Source organism: Lithobates pipiens, unplaced genomic scaffold (assembly GCF_037356315.1).
Source record: "Lithobates pipiens isolate NorthernLeopardFrog02 unplaced genomic scaffold, aLitPip1_a1.2 Scaffold_27, whole genome shotgun sequence".
Taxonomy (NCBI): domain Eukaryota; kingdom Metazoa; phylum Chordata; class Amphibia; order Anura; family Ranidae; genus Lithobates; species Lithobates pipiens.
Window position 1 is genome coordinate 220,748,107 of NW_027507788.1, and position 18,552 is coordinate 220,766,658.

The window sequence follows — 18,552 nt, forward strand, 5'->3', positions numbered from 1 at the left end:
CAATTAAGCAGGTAAAAGGTCTGAAGTTGATGCTAATGCCCCGTACACGCGATCCGAAAATCGTACGGAAAATACCGCTTTCGAAGCGATCGTAAATAATCGGATCGTTAGTACAGAGCTTTCGAGAGCCGATTAGGACAGTACATCCGATATTATTCTATCGGACATGCACGGAAATTTTTTTCGCACAATGCCAGATCGTACGATTTTCGTTTAATCAGTACAGCTATCGTTCGAAAATGCAATACAAATGCATTACAACACATGACATCACTTCCGAATTTTTTTTCTGTCGTGCGGGAATTTTCGTGACTTTAGTAAACTCATCAGATTCGATCTGAGATTAGCATGCAATAAAAAACGGAGGATCATTCGTCCGATAATCTCATCGTGTGTATGGGGCATTAGTGTGAGGTTTGCATTTGGAATCTCTTGCTGTGAACCTACATCATGCGTTCAAAGGAGCTGTCCATGCAAGTGAAACAGGCCATTGTAAGGCTTCAAAAACTAAAAAGATCCATCAGAGAGATAGCAGCAACATTAGGAGTGGCCAAATCAACAGTTTGGTACATTCTGAGGAAAGAAGAACTCACCGGTGAGCTCAGCAACATAAAAAGGCCTGGACACCTATGGAAGACAACAGTGGTGGACGACCGCAGGATCCTCTCAACGATAAAGAAAAACTCATTCAGAACATCCAGACAAGTGAAGGACACTCTCCAGGAGGTGGAGACAAGTGAAGGACACTCTCCAGGAGGTGGAGACAAGTGAAGGACACTCTCCAGGAGGTGGAGACAAGTGAAGGACACTCTCCAGGAGGTGGAGACAAGTGAAGGACACTCTCCAGGAGGTGGAGACAAGTGAAGGACACTCTCCAGGAGGTGGAGACAAGTGAAGGACACCCTCCAGGAGGTGGAGACAAGTGAAGGACGCTCTTCAAGAGGTGGAGACAAGTGAAGGACACCCTCCAGGAGGTGGAGACAAGTGAAGGACGCTCTACAGGAGGTGGAGAAAAGTGAAGGACACCCTCCAGGAGGTGGAGAAAAGTGAAGGACACTCTTCAGGAGAGGGAGACAAGTGAAGGACGCTCTTCAGGAGGTGGAGACAAGTGAAGGACACTCTTCAGGAGGTGGAGACAAGTGAAGGACGCTCTTCAGGAGGTGGAGACAAGTGAAGGACACTCTCCAGGAGGTGGAGACAAGTGAAGGACACTCTTCAGGAGGTGGAGACAAGTGAAGGACACCCTCCAGGAGGTGGAGACAAGTGAAGGACACCCTCCAGGAGGTGGAGACAAGTGAAGGACACTCTTCAGGAGGTGGAGACAAGTGAAGGACACTCTCCAGGAGGTGGAGACAAGTGAAGGACACCCTCCAGGAGGTGGAGAAAGTGAAGGACACCCTCCAGGAGGTGGAGACAAGTGAAGGACACCCTCCAGGAGGTGGAGACAAGTGAAGGACACTCTTCAGGAGGTGGAGACAAGTGAAGGACACTCTCCAGGAGGTGGAGACAAGTGAAGGACACCCTCCAGGAGGTGGAAAAAGTGAAGGACACCCTCCAGGAGGTGGAGACAAGTGAAGGACGCTCTTCAGGAGGTGGAGACAAGTGAAGGACACCCTCCAGGAGGTGGAGACAAGTGAAGGACACCCTCCAGGAGGTGGAGACAAGTGAAGGACACCCTCCAGGAGGTGGAGACAAGTGAAGGACGCTCTTCAGGAGGTGGAGACAAGTGAAGGACACTCTCCAGGAGGTGGAGACAAGTGAAGGACACTCTCCAGGAGGTGGAGACAAGTGAAGGACACCCTCCAGGAGGTGGAGACAAGTGAAGGACACCCTCCAGGAGGTGGAGACAAGTGAAGGACACTCTCCAGGAGGTGGAGACAAGTGAAGGACACTCTTCAAGGGGGTGGAGACAAGTGAAGGACACTCTTCAGGAGGTGGAGACAAGTGAAGGACACCCTCCAGGAGGTGGAGACAAGTGAAGGACACCCTCCAGGAGGTGGAGACAAGTGAAGGACACCCTCCAGGAGGTGGAGACAAGTGAAGGACGCTCTTCAGGAGGTGGAGACAAGTGAAGGACACTCTCCAGGAGGTGGAGACAAGTGAAGGACACTCTCCAGGAGGTGGAGACAAGTGAAGGACACCCTCCAGGAGGTGGAGACAAGTGAAGGACACCCTCCAGGAGGTGGAGACAAGTGAAGGACACTCTCCAGGAGGTGGAGACAAGTGAAGGACACTCTTCAAGGGGGTGGAGACAAGTGAAGGACACTCTTCAGGAGGTGGAGACAAGTGAAGGACACCCTCCAGGAGGTGGAGACAAGTGAAGGACACCCTCCAGGAGGTGGAGACAAGTGAAGGACACCCTCCAGGAGGTAGGCGTATCATTGTCAAAGTCTACAATCAAGTGAAGACTTCATAAGAGCAAATACAGAGGGTCCACCACAAGGTGCAAACCAGTTATAAGCCTGAGGAATAGAAAAGCCAAATTAGACTTTGCCAAAAACATCTAAAAAAGCCAGACCAGTTCTAGAAAAGCATTCTATGGATGAATGAATCTAAGATTAGTCTGTAGGATAGGAAGAAAAAAAGTGTGGAGAAGGCTTGGAACAGCTCATGATCCAAAGAACACAACGTTATCTGTGGTCACATATATATATATATATATATATATATATATATATATATATATATATATATATAAGCAGGATAGCAGGCGCATGCACGAGAGGCAGAACAGGGACGTGTGTGTGTAAACACACAAATCCCTGTTCTGTTCTGTGAGGAGAGGCAGATCGTGAGTTCCTAATAGCTAGGAACCACGATCTGTCATCTCCTCTAGTCAGTCCCCCCCCCCACCACAGTTAGAACACACAGTGAGGGAACACATTTAACCCCTTTATCGCCCCCTAGTGTTAACCCCTTCCCTGTCAGTGACATTTATACAGTAATCAGTGCATTTTTATAATTGTCAATCGTCCCAAAAATTTGTCAGAAGTGGCCGATGTGTCCGCCATAATGTCGCAGTCACGATAAAAATCGCAGATCGCCGCCATTACTAGTAAAAAATAATAATAATAAAAAAATGCTATAAATCTATCCTCTATTTTGTAGACACTATAACTTTTGCGCAAACCAATCAACATATATTATTGCGATTTTTATTACCAAAATATGTAGAAGAATACATATCGGCCTAAACTGAGAAAAAAAAATTGCTTTTTTTTTTTTTTAAATGGGGATATTTATTATCGCAAAAAGCACAAAATATTGTGTTTTTATACAAAATTGTCACTCTTTTTTTGTTTATAGCACAAAAAATGAAAACCGCAGAGATGATCAAATGCCAGCAAAAGAAATCTTTATTTGTGGGGAAAACTTTTTGGGTGCAACGTCGCACAACCGCGCAATTGCCAATTAAAGCGACGCAGTTCCGAATCGCAAAAAGTGCTCTGGTCATTGAGCAGCCAAATCTTCTGGGGCTGAAGTGGTTAAAAGCATGACAAAGGATTCGCAAAGCATTATGGGTTCACTAAAGAGACAGCAAGCACAGTAGACCAGCTTCAAAATTAGCATTTAAAAAAAAAAGAATTTGGGGTTATTTATTATCGGTAAAAGTACAAAATATTGTGGTTTTTTTTTTTCAGAATTTTCGCTCTCTTTGTTTATAGCACAAAAAATAAAAACCACAGAGATGATCAAATACCACCAAAAGAAAGCTTTATTAGTGGGAAAGAAAAGGACCTCAATTTGTTTGGGTACAACGTCGCACGACCGTGCAATTGTCAGTTAAAGCAACACAGTCCCGTATCACAAAAAAGTGCTCTGGTCATTGAGCTGCCAAATCTTCTGGGGCTGAAGTGGTTAAAAGCATGACAAAGCTGACACACCGTCCCCCAAACCAATTAAACATGAGGGGAAACCCCAGTTATATTTAATATTTTTCTTCTTCATTTCTTCCAACAATGGTTTTAATAATCTTCTCCTGGTCAACGTCTCGGGGGCCAAATCCGTGAATATTTGTAGCTCTGTGTCCATATATATGGGGACCCTCCCTCTCCTCAACTTCACCCCGATATCTTCTTTATCCTTATGAAACCTAAATCTCACAATAATATCCCGGGGGCTACTAGCCCCGTCATTTCTCCATTGACCAATCCGATGTACTCTCTCGATTGCTGGAAATTCCTCCTTATCTTCTTCCAGAAATGGGCCAAATATTATTTTAATGATTTTATTTAAATCTTCCCCTCTAGATTCTGGTACTGATCGGATTCGCATATTTTTCCGTCTGTTACGATTTTCTTGGTCTTCTAATCTATATAGAAGTCCCCTCTGATTTTGCTGGGAGAGTTTAACCTTTTCCTTCAACTTTATGACCTCCTGGGCCAGATTCTCTACCCTTTCCTCCGTCACCTCAACTCTTTTTAACAGATGACCCAAGTCAACCCGTAGCAGGTTTATATCTGCTTTAATAGACTTTTCCATTCGTGTAAACATTTCCATCAGATCGCCTTTTGTTAATATTTGGTCCTCCGTTCTTCCTTCCTCTAGTTTACTTATTTCTGTATCACTACCATTTCCTAGTTCTTCTAAGGACTGATCTGGGGTCTCCCCGAGTTTATCTTCCCGCCCCTTTCTCCTCACTGTCTTAGGGTGTTGGTGTCTGGTACCTTCCGGGTCTCTGGGGCTCGAACCCTGTGTCATGAACTGTCTTATTGAACTCTCGTTCCCTCTATCTTTTGGAGTTTTCAAGGGACCTCCCTTTGTTTTGCTTGTAGACTTACTCATTGTTACTTCCTTTCCTTTTCTTATTCGCTTCCCCAGTTTCCTCTCAAATGGGCTTCTATCCCCTTCTTAGGCCAATTTATTATTGTTGGAGGGACACTATCCAGGTTCTTCCAATTTCCCCTCTAATCGCCTGTTACTGGGCCTCCAGGTTTGTTTGCTACCAGGTAATCTGCTTATAAATTCACCTTCTATGATCCGTGAACTTCTGGATATACAGGATATTTAGGCTTTTATTCCCTGGTTCTTTAATTATCTATCCATACACAGTTATTTTTAAGCGTTTAGCTCATATAGAATTCTTGGAAGTCCGATTCTTTAGAGCTCTTCAAACTTGTAGTAAACTCATAAAGATGCATAAAGATGCAAATTCCTTTCCACGGCCCTTTGTTCCATACCTCTGTTGGGGGATCCAGGACAGTGGGCTTGATTACCAACCTTTAGGATTTTATCCGGTTACTAGCACCAACTTCCACTGAACCTCTTTAGAATTCTCCCGTTTTTCCACAGCAATTCTCCCTGTCGCCCCTATTTCCTCCTCCTCCTCAAGTCGCCTTCTATGTGATAGGGTTTTATGTAAGCCACATATGCTCTCAGTTCGCCTAATAGGGGATAAAATTGCCACTGCGCACCTCCACCATTTAATTTGTAATTATCGCATAGTATTCCTCCAAGTTCATATTTCTTTCATGCGTTCCCTGCCATTATACACATAGGGGAAAACGCTCAGCCAAAACGGTATAAGACAGAACTTGTATACCTCTTACTTCTCCTTTAAGAGAGCTACTCCACTCACTTTCTTTTACTGGTTTGAGGATATCAAAAAGGAACATTTGTTTATTTTGTGTCAAAAAAAAAAGTCTTACCAGTCTTTCCAGTTTTAAACAATATTCCCCAACTTTCAGCCAGCGAGTCTCTCAGGTCCCCCTAACTTTACTCGTACCTTACTGTACTGCTTTCCGTCCAGGAGGAGAACTTTATCTTGTCCAGATTTACTTCCCTCTCCAGTCCCCTGATCTCCAGACGTACATTTATCTTCAGCCTCTGTAACATAAGGGCAGACCGGCAGACGGAGAGAGGGAGGGGGGGGGAGGGAGGGAGGGAAGAGAGACACACACGAGCCAGCAGCCACCTCCCCGCTCCGGTGAACCTCCGCTCTTTTCCTTCTCCCAGGGCGCGGGGTCAATCCCTGCGTCTCTTCCGACGGTGCTAGCGGTGGCTTTGCCGTTCGGTCCGTGTCCCGCTCGGAGCCTCTCACGCTCTGATGTCCACAGACCCCCGTGTTCCTTCACTCTCAGGCTTCCGCGCACGCATGCCGGCTCCTCCCCCCTGGTCAGAGGTCACGACGTCAGCTCGTCATGACGCCCGTGCTCCATGCATTCTAAGCACACAGGGCAGTGTCAGCTAGACTGAGATTCCCGGAGGAATTAGAGGATTTCTGTAAAAAATTGGATTTGCGGGTTCCAGATCTTCCCGGATGGGGGTACGGGGGGGGGATGGGGTGAGGGGGGGGGTGGAGTGGATTGTGGGAGAATTAGGGGGCTACTGTCCTCCCTCCCGGGCCCCCCCCCGTATGTTGGGGGCCGGGAGGGAGGACGGGGCAGGCATGCGGGTTTACCCTGGAGAGGAGACTCAAGGATGGTTAAGTACTATAGAACCATCGGCGAGTTAAAGGCCAACATTGGGCCCGGGGATGGGGGAGGGCGGAGGGGGGAAAAACCTATGCGGGGGAAGGGGGGGGATTGAGGTTCAGAAGGAGAGGGGAGAAGCGACAGGACCAAAAGGGGGACACTAGATGTCGGTCATAAATTTTATGACGTATAACGTCAAAGGGCTGAACACCCCAAGTAAGAGGCATAAGATCCTAAAAGAGCTCAATTATTATAAAGTAGATGTGATTAGTCTACAGGAAACCCATTTTGCCCATGAAGCGAATACTAAATTATATTCCAAAGAATTCCCAGTCTGGTACTATGGCGACGCTATAACAAATAAGAGTAGGGGAGTGGCTATAGGGTTTTCAGGGAAGGTACAGTTCAAGTTGGAGGATAGATTAGTCGATCCTGAGGGAAGGTACTTAGTTTTAAAGGGTAAACTGGGAGAAATGGAGTGTACCTTAGCTAACCTATATGCACCTAATCACGATTCTGCAAAATATTTGGTCAACTTTCTGGGTAAATTGAGGGATTTTAAGAAAGGCCCGGTAATCTTGATGGGAGATATGAATTTTAGTATGGAATTAAAGTTTGGATAGTACGTCCTGTGCACAGGGGACTAGTAGGATTCAACTTAAAAGAACTAAACAAAAATTACATGCATCCCAATTAGTGGATGCATGGCGGGTACAACATCAAAATGAAAAAGATTATACGTTTTACTCCCCTGTGCATGGGACGTACTCCCGGATCGATTATATATATGTTGAACATAGAATTTTAGAAAGGATTGTAGAGACCAGGATCGAGACAACTACTATTTCGGACCATGCTCCGGTGGGAATGAAGATGGTAGTAAGGGGAGAGGAAAGGATACCTTTCTCATGGCGTCTGAATGAGGGTTTACTCCAAGATGAGGAGGTAGGAAAAGAGATTGAGAAAGAATTAAAACAGTATTTTGCTATAAATAATACGGAAGAGGTATCAAGGCAAAATTTATGGGAGGCCCACAAAGTTTATATCAGGGGTATCCTGATATCCCAGGGAGCTAGGAAGAAAAAAGAGCGACTAGGTAAAATAGGAACCATAATGGAGGAAATACATATAATGGAAAAACAACATAAACAAAGTGGGAATCAAGATAAAAGGATCCTCCAAAAATTTATAGCCAAGAGGGAAGAACTGAAAATTTTAATGGAACAAGAAACTCAAAAAACCCTCAGTCAGAGAACCAGGGATAGGTAAACCCACCAAATACCTAGCAAGAAAGTTACAAAAGGAAAAATCTAGGAACTTTATAGAAAAGATTCATTCAGGAAAGGGAGAAACGGTTTTTGGATCATCTGAGATAGCAGAAAAATTTAAAAACTATTACGAGAAAGTATACTCAGTAGAGCAGCCAGAGGGACTAGTGGGGGAGGATAAGGAGGCACAAAGAGAAGAGTTCCTAGAAAAGGCCCAGCTAACAAAAATCACGGAAATAGACAAGGAAGATTTGGATAGACCCATAACAGAGGAGGAATTAAAGAGGGCACTTATGGAATCAGCTTCGGGGAAAAGCCCAGGCCCGGATGGGTTTACGGTATACTACTATAAAAAATATAAAGAAATATTAATTCCGCACTTATGTAGTTATATGAATGGACTGGGCATGGATTATGAGTCGAGTAAAGAGGCAGTCTCTGCTAATATAACTATAATCCGGAAGGAGGGGAAGGATGAGACAAGGTGCCCTAATTATAGGCCTATTTCTTTACTTAACGCTGATACAAAGCTTTTTGCTAAGGTGCTGGCGGGAAGAATGAAGGCCATGATGGGCACATTGATACACCCAGACCAGGTGGGTTTTATACCAGGGCGGGAAGGAAAGGATAATGGGGTGCGAACGGTGCTCCTTCTGTCCCAGGGAAATAGAGGGTGGGGCCCCAGTCTACTCTGGTCGATTGATGCCCAGAAGGCTTTCGACAGGGTGGACTGGGGCTTTATGCTTCAGACGTTGGGAATGATGGGGGGTAGGCCCCAAAATGATCAAGAGGATAGGGACATTATATAGCCACCCTACCGCGAGGGTCAGGGTTAACGGTATGATGTCCTTACCTTTTGAGTTGAAAAACGGAACGAGGCAGGGATGCCCGTTATCACCCATTTTATTTGTATTATCCCTGGAACCACTGCTTGCCACGATCCACAATGACCCACAGATTGGGGGAATCAAAATAGGGAAGGAAGAACATAAATTGGCTGCTTTCGCAGATGATATTTTATTTTACATCAGTAACCCCGGTGTCTCCATGCCTAAACTAATGGAAGTAATAGTACAATATGGTCAACTTTCGAATTTTAAAATCAATCAGGCGAAATCAGAAATCTTGAATTTAAATATGGGTAAATTGGATAAAGAGAAGCTTCAAAAAAAGTTCGAGTTCCCTTGGCGGAAGGAATTGAACTATCTCGGAATAAAAGTAGCGACCTCTATAGAGAAGATGTATAAATTAAATTATCTTCCCTTATTAGAGGAAATCAAGAAAGAAAGTAAAAGACTAGCTAACAGATCATTATCCTGGTTAGGACGTATCTGCGCATTGAAGATGCCAAAAATACTATATAAATTACAGATGATCCCCTTAGCAGTCCCAAAGTATTATTTCTCTAAGATGAAATCCTTAATAATGGATTTTATCTGGAATAATAAGAAACCGAGAATACCCTTCACTACATTAAAACGAAGTAAAGGAAAAGGGGGTTTAGCGGTTCCAGACATTCAGAAATACTATAAAGCTATCGTGCTGTCAAGAGTTGTGGAGTGGGTTAGGGGGAATAATAAGGAGAAAAGATGGATAGATATAGAGAACACTTTCAGTAGGGCACAGTTGAATAAAATAGTGTGGAATCCACCAAAGTACAGGACACTAGATGTAAATATAAATGTTTTAACACTAAATGCACTTAAGGTTTGGAATGGGGCATACAAGAAATTGAATGGTCAATATAACTCGCCACTTATTGAGTTAACAGAGAATGAATATTTCCCTCCGGGACTAAAAATTAATAGTGGGAATTGGTTAAATAAGGGGAAGGTGCGTGGAAAAGATATTATAAAAAATGGAAGGATGAGGTCACTATATGAGTTAAAATATAAAGGGGAAATAGGGAAAGTAGATGAGTGGAGGTATCTCCAGCTGGCCCACTTTGTGGGGAGCTTACCACAGCCACTGAAAAGGGAAAACGAGCTCTCTCCATTGGAGAGGCTGTGTTTAACCGACAACCCAAAGAGGATCGTCTCCAGGCTGTACGAGCTCCTGACCGAGGGGGAGGAGCTGGAGAGCCCCCCTTATATACAAAAATGGGAAAGGGAATTAGGTTCACTATGTGATAAAGGTACATTGGGAAAAAATTTTAAACTGGTTCATAGATCAGCAGCAGATAGAATAAATGCATTTCAAGATGGTACGCTACACCAGATAAAATCCATAAATTCCAACCGAGTAGGTCAGGGGACTGTTGGCGAGGCTGTAAAGAGGCAGGGACGATGACTCACTTGTGGTGGAGTTGTCCAAAAATTAACACATACTGGAAGAAGATTTTAAACTACCGTATTTGCCGGCGTATAAGACGACCCGGCATATAAGACGACCCCCTAAAAACCTGCACAGTTAAAATGTTTTGCCCGTACTCACCGTTTAAGACGACCCCCGATTCCGAGGCTTCCGACGCTTCATATCCCTCTTCTTCTTCGTTCTTGCTGGAGCCATTTCCTTCTTCCTTCTGGTGCTGGAGCCAATCACGGCGAGCAATGTATTCTATTAATGAATACAAAGCCTGCTGGGATTGGCAGAGGCTGTTACATCATCAGCCCGCGCCTCACTCTCAAAGCCAATCGGAGCAGGCTACTGTGTGTAGCCTGCTCGGATTGGCAGAGATTGCTGCTCCAATCCGAGCAGGCTCTGTATTCATTTGAATACATCGCTCACTGGGATTGGTTCAGTGGTATATACTGTATGTAGCCGAAGCTACATACAGTATTACCGGACATCTAGAAGGCATCCCAGCAGCTGACCCGGCGTATAAGACGACCCCTCCTTTTTGCTCAGTTTTTTTAAGTGTAAAAGGTCGTCTTATACGCCGGAAAATACGGTATGTAAAAGAAATTACGAATATCATAATCCCGGAGGATCCGTGGATCGTTTTATTCCAGGGCACTAAAGGGGAAATAAAAAAATATCAAGAGTCATTAGTCCCCGCATCTTTTGGATGCTGCAAAAAGAGTGATTCCTAAGAACTGGCAAAAAGAGGAAAGTCCACCAATCTGGGAATGGATTGACGCGGTAGAAGAAACTTACCAAATGGTCAGACGTAGGGATAGATACGAGGATAAAGACCTGGCAATAGATAGTTGGCAGAAGTGGAAAAAGTTTAAAAAAACCTGGAGCTACGCTGAGCAGGTCAGAATATAAAGGGATAAAGGGAGGAGGCCTGATTGTTGGTTCGACGTTTAGTGTCTTATTTCGTTCTTTGGGCTTCCTTTTCCTTTCTTCTATCCGCATAGGAAATAAAAGAGGGGGGGGGGGGAATTGGGGCGGGTAAAATAATGTGAAGAAGCAGTGCGAGGGTTGGTACGGGCTAAATACCAGGGATAGTATAGGATAATTGGGCTCTATTTTTTATACATGAATGAATAAAGACTATTGTTGGTAATGTTAACTTAAAAGATGGGCTACAATGATGTGAAGACGAGGAAAACTAAATGAACGTTAAGTTGATTTGAGCCTCGCAGATAAATTCGCTGATGTAGCAAAAAAAAAAAAAGCATGACAAAGGATTCACAAAGCACTATGGGTTCATTAAAGAGACCAGCTCCAAAAATTAGCTTTTTTTTAAAAAAAAATTGGGGCTATTTATTATCGCAAAAAGTACAAAATATTGGGGGTTATTTATGAAAGGAAAATCCACTTTGCACTGCAAGTGCAGTTGAAATTGCAACGAAAGAGCACTTGGAAGTAAAGTTGCTGTAGATCCGAGGGGGGCATGCAAGGAAAAAAAAAAAACTGAATTTCAGCTTGCACATGATTGGATGATAAAATCAGCAGAGCTTCCCCTCATTTCAGACCTACCCCTCAGATTTAGAGCAACCGCACTTCCAACTGCACTTGCAGTGCAAAATGGATTTTCGTAAATAACCCCCATTGTGTTTTTTTTTTTCAAACTTTTCGCACTTTCTTTGTTTATAGCGCAAAAATAAAAACCGAGGAGGTGACCCCATACCACCAAAAGAAAGCTCTATTTGTGGGGGGAAAAATTACGTCAATTTTGTTTGGGTGCGACGTCGCACAACCGAGCAACTGTCAGTTGAAGGGCCGCAGTCCTGTATCTCAAAAAAAAAAGTGCTCTGGTCATTGAGCAGCCAAATCTTCCGGGGCTGAAGTAGTTAAAAGCATGACAAAGGATTCACAAAGCACTATGAGTTCACCAAAGAGACAGCGCAGCGGACCAGCTCCATTCGTAGGACTGGCGCCCCCTACGGAGCCTTCTGATAAGGGAATGAATTGTTGCCGTGACGTCTGGTTGCATGGCTAGCTGAAATGGAAAGGCTGAAACGGTTGAAGGACTCTGAAGCGCCATCTGGTGGCTGAACAGGAGACTTGTTAATATGTAATATTTCAGTATTACTTTTCTACAAGACAAAGAGAAAAAAAAAATTCTCAAAAAAAAAATGTTTCTTTTTTTAATGTGGTGACCATAATAAATAAAGGAACAAAATACGTAAGCAACTTTAAATTTTCTTCAAAGCCAGAAATGACCCCCCCCCCCCCCCCAACCAAATGCGCACCATTAGAAATAGATCCATCAATTGCCACGCTTTATTCTACACGGGGATATCTTCATCCTCCGGATTTAATGGGATTTACAGTGAAGCGGCACTAGAAATCGCCATAGTGAAAGGTTCAGTAAGAGCTTTGCTCCTCAGCGTGGCAGAACATTCCACCGCCGGTCCACCACGAGACGCAGGGTCTCTGACCCCGGAGAGGGGGGGGGGGGATGGGGTAAAGGTCCATTACCTCAATTCCAAGGTAGGTCACAGGCAATGTTTTTCTAATTATCTCTGGATCACAAAAGATAAATTGGTTACATGATATCCACTGTGCCGTTTCCACATTGTGAGTATTGTGAGGGGGACGTGGGGTGTCAGCAGTATCACTTTAAATTTTTATCGGGTGATGTACTAGGGCCGTTGCACGCTTTCTTTTTTCTTTTTTTTTCTGTATTCTGTTATTAACCACTTCACGCAAATCGCTGCGCCGTACGTCGGGACTTTGACGCTACATAGCGGGGGTTATGGCAGTAGATAGCTGCCATAACCCCGCTATTTTCAGGAACAGCGTGCATTTCTCTTCAAGATAAAAGTAGTCTCCGTGGCGGATTCGACTGCAAGATCACTTTTAACAGTTGGCAGGGGGAGGTGCCTCTTCCTCCCCCTACCCGCCGGTGGCGGTGGAGATGATCACGTCCTCTCCCTTGGATGCCTGGCTGCCGACTGAGGGGAAGATGCCCCCCGCCCCCGCTCGGGTCCATGGCATGGAACATCCATAGCTCGTAAATGAGAATTTTTTTGTTTTTCAAGTGACCTTTTTTTTTATTATTGCATTTTAATGTAAATATGAGGTCTTTTTGACACCAGATAGTTGCCGCCCGTCCTGCCGTTATTTGACGGCGTCCCAGAACGGCCGCTGTTGCGCGCCCACGGAGTCATGCAGCGCGGTGTTAGCAGACGCGCCGTGCTGCTAGAACACGGCATGACCCCAATCTCTGCAGAGGGCTGCGTCCACGGCTCTTTAACCATGTACTTGGCTGTGTCCAATCACATGTAAACACGGTAATCGCCGTGCCTCGCCTCACACTGACAAAGTGTGTGGCGAGGAGAGCTGATCAGCGGCATCTTCTCGCAGGGGGACAGTTACACTTGCAATCAGGGCACTGATCATCAGTGCCCTGATTACAATACAGTGCCAACAGTGTCTCCAATCAGTGCCCACCATTGCCCACCAGTGCTAGCAATCAGTGCCCACCAGTGGCAGCAATCGGTACCCACCACTGCCCACAAGTGCCACCAATCAGTGCCCATTAGCGACGCCAGTCAGTGCTGGCTATCAGTGATGTCCATCAATGCCCATCACTGCTGTGGATCAATGCCCATCACTGTCGCCCATCAGTGCCAGGGCTATGAGTAAGCACTCTTGGTAGTGTGAAACGCGTTAGCTATTGCGCTTTGCTGTGACCCACTTTTGTGTGATTCTGCTTCACGAATAAAAGGCAATTGAATCTATCTTGTAGTGCGGCCGTCCAAAGTTCTTTAATTATTTGCGCCCATCAGTGCCACCCATAAATGCCCATCAGTACCGCCTATCCGTGTCGTCTATCAGTGCCCACCAGTGCCACCTATCAGTGCCACCTAACAGTGCCCATCAGTGCCACCTAACAGTGCCAATCAGTACAGCCTATCCGTGCCTCCTATCAGTGCCCATCAGTGCCACCTAACAGTGCCAATCAGTACTGCCTATCCGTGCCGTCTATCAGTGCCCACCAGTGCCACCTATTAGTGCTCATCGGTGCCACCTAACAGTGCCCACCAGTGCTGCCTATCAGTGCCACCTAACAGTGCCCATCAGTGCCACCTAACAGTGCCAATCAGTACTGCCTATCCGTGCCTCCTATCAGTGCCCATCAGTGCTGCCTAACAGTGCCCATCAGTGTCACCTATCAGTGCTCATCAGTGCCACCTCATCAATGCCCACCAGTTCAGCCTATCAGTGCCCATCAATGACGCCTCATCAGCGCACATCAGTGAAGAAGAAAAATTACTTAGTTACAAAATTTACTGACAGAAACTAAGTAAAAAAAAGTTTCAACATTTATTTAAGTATAAAATAAAAAACCCAGCAGTGATTAAATACCACCAAAATAAATCTCTGTGTGTAGAAAATGATAAAACATTTGTTTGGGTACAGTGTGGCACGACCGCGTAATTGTCATTCAAAGTGCAACAGCGCAGAAAGCTGAAAAATGGCCTGGGCAGGATGGGGGGGGGGGGGGTGTGTGCCCGCTAGGCAAGTGGTGAAAGAGGACCTGTCATGTTTTTTTTTCTATTACAAGGGATGTTCATATTACTTGCAATAGGAATAAAAGTGACACAATTATTTATTTATTTTTTAAAAAGAACAGTGTAAAAAAAAAGAAAAGAAAAAAAAAAAGTTAAATAAATTAGAAAAAAAATGTTTCTGAAGCGCCCCGCCCCAACGAGCTCACACGCAGAAGCGAACGCATAAGTAAGTAGCTCCCGCATATGAAAACGGTGTTTAAACCCCACATGTGAGGTATCGCCGCGATCGTTATAGCGAGAGCAATAATTTTAGCCCCAGGCCTCCTCTGTGACTCAAAACTGGTAACCTGAAGACATTTTTAAACATCGCCTATGGAGATTTTTAAGGGTAAAAGTGTTGTCGCCATTCCGCGAGCGGGGCGCAATTTTTGAAGCGTGACGTGTTGGGTATCAATTTACTCAGCATAACATTATCTTTCACAATATAAAAAAAAACAAAAAAAAAACAATTGGGCTAACTTTAATGTTGTCTTATTTTTAATTTTAAAAAAAGTGTACTTTTTCTCCAAAAAAGTGCGATTGTAAGACCGCTGCGCAAATACGGTGTGACAAAAAGTATTGCAACGACCGCCATTTTTTTTTTCTCTAGGGTGTTAGAAAAAAAATATATATAATGTTTTTGAGTTCTAAGTCACTTTCTAGCAAAAAAAAAAGAGATTTTAACTTGTAAACAACAAATGTAAAAAGAGACTCGGAGGGTTTACGTGGTTAAGAAGCGCAATACTCAAAGAGGAAGTCTAAAAGATGAAAAGGATGCGACTCGATGGACCGATTGGTCTTCTTCTGTCATCGCTCTTCATTGTTTCTATTTTTTATTTTTTTTTGTCTACAATTGTCGGGAAGAATAGAGTTGAGGACGGCGCACATCGGCATTCGTCGTAATAAGTGATGATCAAACCACGATTCTATAATTAAATACAAAATGAGCAGCTGTAATAAAATCGCAACCTTGCAGTTCATCGCCCCGGCTTTCCCAGCGACAGCTGGGACTTACCTCCAATTCATACAGGTCATAAGACACACCGATGCTTTATTTTTAGGATTATGTCTAAGTTGTTAGTTAAGCCCCTTTAGATTTTGCTTGATTTATTTTTTTTTTCCCTATAATAACAAGCGTTCTGTATCGCGGTTTTCTCGCTAAAAACGGATTACGAGGGATTTAAGATACATTTAATGATATTTGCAAAGCGTTTTTTTTTTTGTTTGTTTTTTTTTCGTTTTTTTTTTCTCCTGTATTTAAAAGCAGATGTCTGGATATCAGAATTTCCTGCATTGTTTCTTTGTATCGCCTCCAAAGCAGAGATGTGTTTGAAGAGATGAGCGGACAGATTTCCACGCGTTGGGATTTAACATGAATCACGCAGATTCATTCATTTCATGTGGATGTGGAAGGAAAAGGTGCCAAGAAAGACAACAACCCTCAGATACAATGTAACCCATTTCCTATCTATAAAAAAAAATAAAAAATAGCTACACAGTTTACTTTAAAATACACTATGTTACCAAAAGTATTGGGACGCCTGCCTTTACACGCACATGAACTTTAATGTGAACGTAAAGGATCATTTCTTTTATTTTTTTAAATAAAAAACATGTCATACTTACCTCCACCATGCAGCTCGATCTGCACAGAGTGGCCCCGAACATCCTCCTCTGGAGGCTCTCGCAGCCACTCCCCGCATCAGATAAGCCCAGAGGAGAAGCGTCCTCCCAAGGGGGTTACCTTTGCGGGCGCGCTCCCAAGTCCAGAATTTGCGTCCACAGACATGAATGCCGGACTCAGCCCCGCCCCCGGCGCCCTTTGCAGGCGCGCTCCTGAGTCCAGAATTTGCGTCCACAGACATAAATTCCGGACTTGGCCCTGCCCCCCCCCCCCCGGTGCCCTTTGCAGGCGCGCTCCCGAGTCCAGAATTTGCGTCCACAGACATGAATGCCGGACTCAGCCCCGCCCCTCCGGTTTGCCCTTTGCGGGCGCACTCCCGAGTCCATAATTTGCATCCACAGAAATGAATGCCGGACTCGGCCCTGCCCCCCCGGCGACCCTTGCGGGCGCGCTCCCAAGTCCAGAATTTGCGTCCACAGACATAAATTCCGGACTTGGCCCTGCCCCCCCCCCCCGGTGCCCTTTGCAGGCGCGCTCCCGAGTCCAGAATTTGCGTCCACAGACATGAATGCCGGACTCAGCCCCGCCCCTCCGGTTTGCCCTTTGTGGGCGCACTCCCGAGTCCATAATTTGCGTCCACAGACATGAATGCCGGACTCGGTCCCGCCCCCTCCGGCGCCCTTTGCGGGCGCGCTCACGAGTCAAGAATTTGCGTCCACAGACATAAATGCCGGACTCGGTCCCGCCCCCCCCGGCCCTTTGCGGGTGCACTCCCGAGTCCAGAATTTGCGTCCACAGACATGAATGCCGGACTCAGCCCCGCCCCCCCGGCACCCACCTCATTGGATTTGATTGACAGCAGCAGGAGTGAATGGCTGCACTGCTATCAACCTATCCAATCAAGGGACCCTGTGGAGAGAGGGAAAGCGTCCCCGCCAAGGAGATGAAGGGGCTCAGGTAAGTAAAATGGGGGGGGGGGGGTGGTGACTGTCAGGTGTTTTTTCACTTTAATGCATAGGATGCACGAGGGTTTACAACCTCTTTAATGGCATCCCAGTTAATTAAAAGCACAGAGAGTGCTGCAACCCCTAAAATTTTGTTATATATTTTTTATTTTATTTAAAAGTATTGGGACACCTGCCTTTACACGCACATGATCTTTAACAACATCCCAGTCTTAGTCCGTAGGGTTCAATATTGAGTTGGCCCGCCCTTTGCAATAACAGCTTCAACTCTTCTGGGAAGGCCGTCCACAAGGTTTAGGAGGGTGTCTATGGGAATGTTTGACCATTCTTCCAGAAGGGCATTTGTGAGGTCAGGCGCTGATGTTGGACGAGAAGGCCTGGCTCACAGTCTCCATTCATCCATGTCTTTATGGACCTTGGGAGCATGAAATTGTCACACCGCTTTTTCGCCGCTCCAAAGATGCTACTAGCAGGACTTTTCTTAGCATCCTGCCAGCCCTCGGGGCTTTCACATTGGAGACACAGCAGCGGCTGTTTCAAGTTGGTTTGCGCTATTTTTAGCGCAATAGCGCCTGCAAAACGACCCAGTGTGAAAGGGGTCTAAAGCCTTGTACACACGGTCGGAGAATCCGTCGGAATGTGTCCTATCGGACCGTGTCGTCGGATAATCCGACTGTGTGTGGTATGCATCGGACTGATTCCGTCCGAATCTCCGTCGGACCCAATTTTCCAACATGTTGGAAATATTTCCCGACCAACTGGGCCGATAGGACATACTCCGATCATGTGTAGCGAATTTTGATCGGACCAAGTGCTATGCATGCTCAGATCAAACTCCTACACCAAAGCTATTGGCTACTAGCCTGAATGTAGTCCCATCGTAACGGAATTACGTCATCACGTTCTGAAAGATCGGACTTTTCGACAATTTTGCCCGACCGTGTGTATGCAACAGTTTCGGACACAATCCGTTGGACTAAATCCGACGGACAAAATCCGACGGATTTGGTTGCCAAAATCTCCGACCGTGTGTACGGGGGCTAAGAGTTCCCTTCACTGGAACTAAGGGCCAAGCCCAACCCCTGGAAAAGAAAAACCCACAGCATGATTTTGGAACAAGTCCTTTATTCAAAAATAAAAATGTCCCGCGATGTAGATCCATCTCACGCCACCCGACGGACTGAAAAAAAGAAAAAACAATGTAATAGCTCCACCTCCATGGGAGGCTCCCGCTGAGGGACGCTTCTTCTTGTTGACAGATGTTCTATAGCTGAGGGCGGAGCCACCATCTGACATCATGGGGCCATTCTCTGACATCATGGGGCCATTCTCTGACATCATGGGGCCATCCTCTGACATCACGGGGCCATCCTCTGACTTTTTATTTTTTTA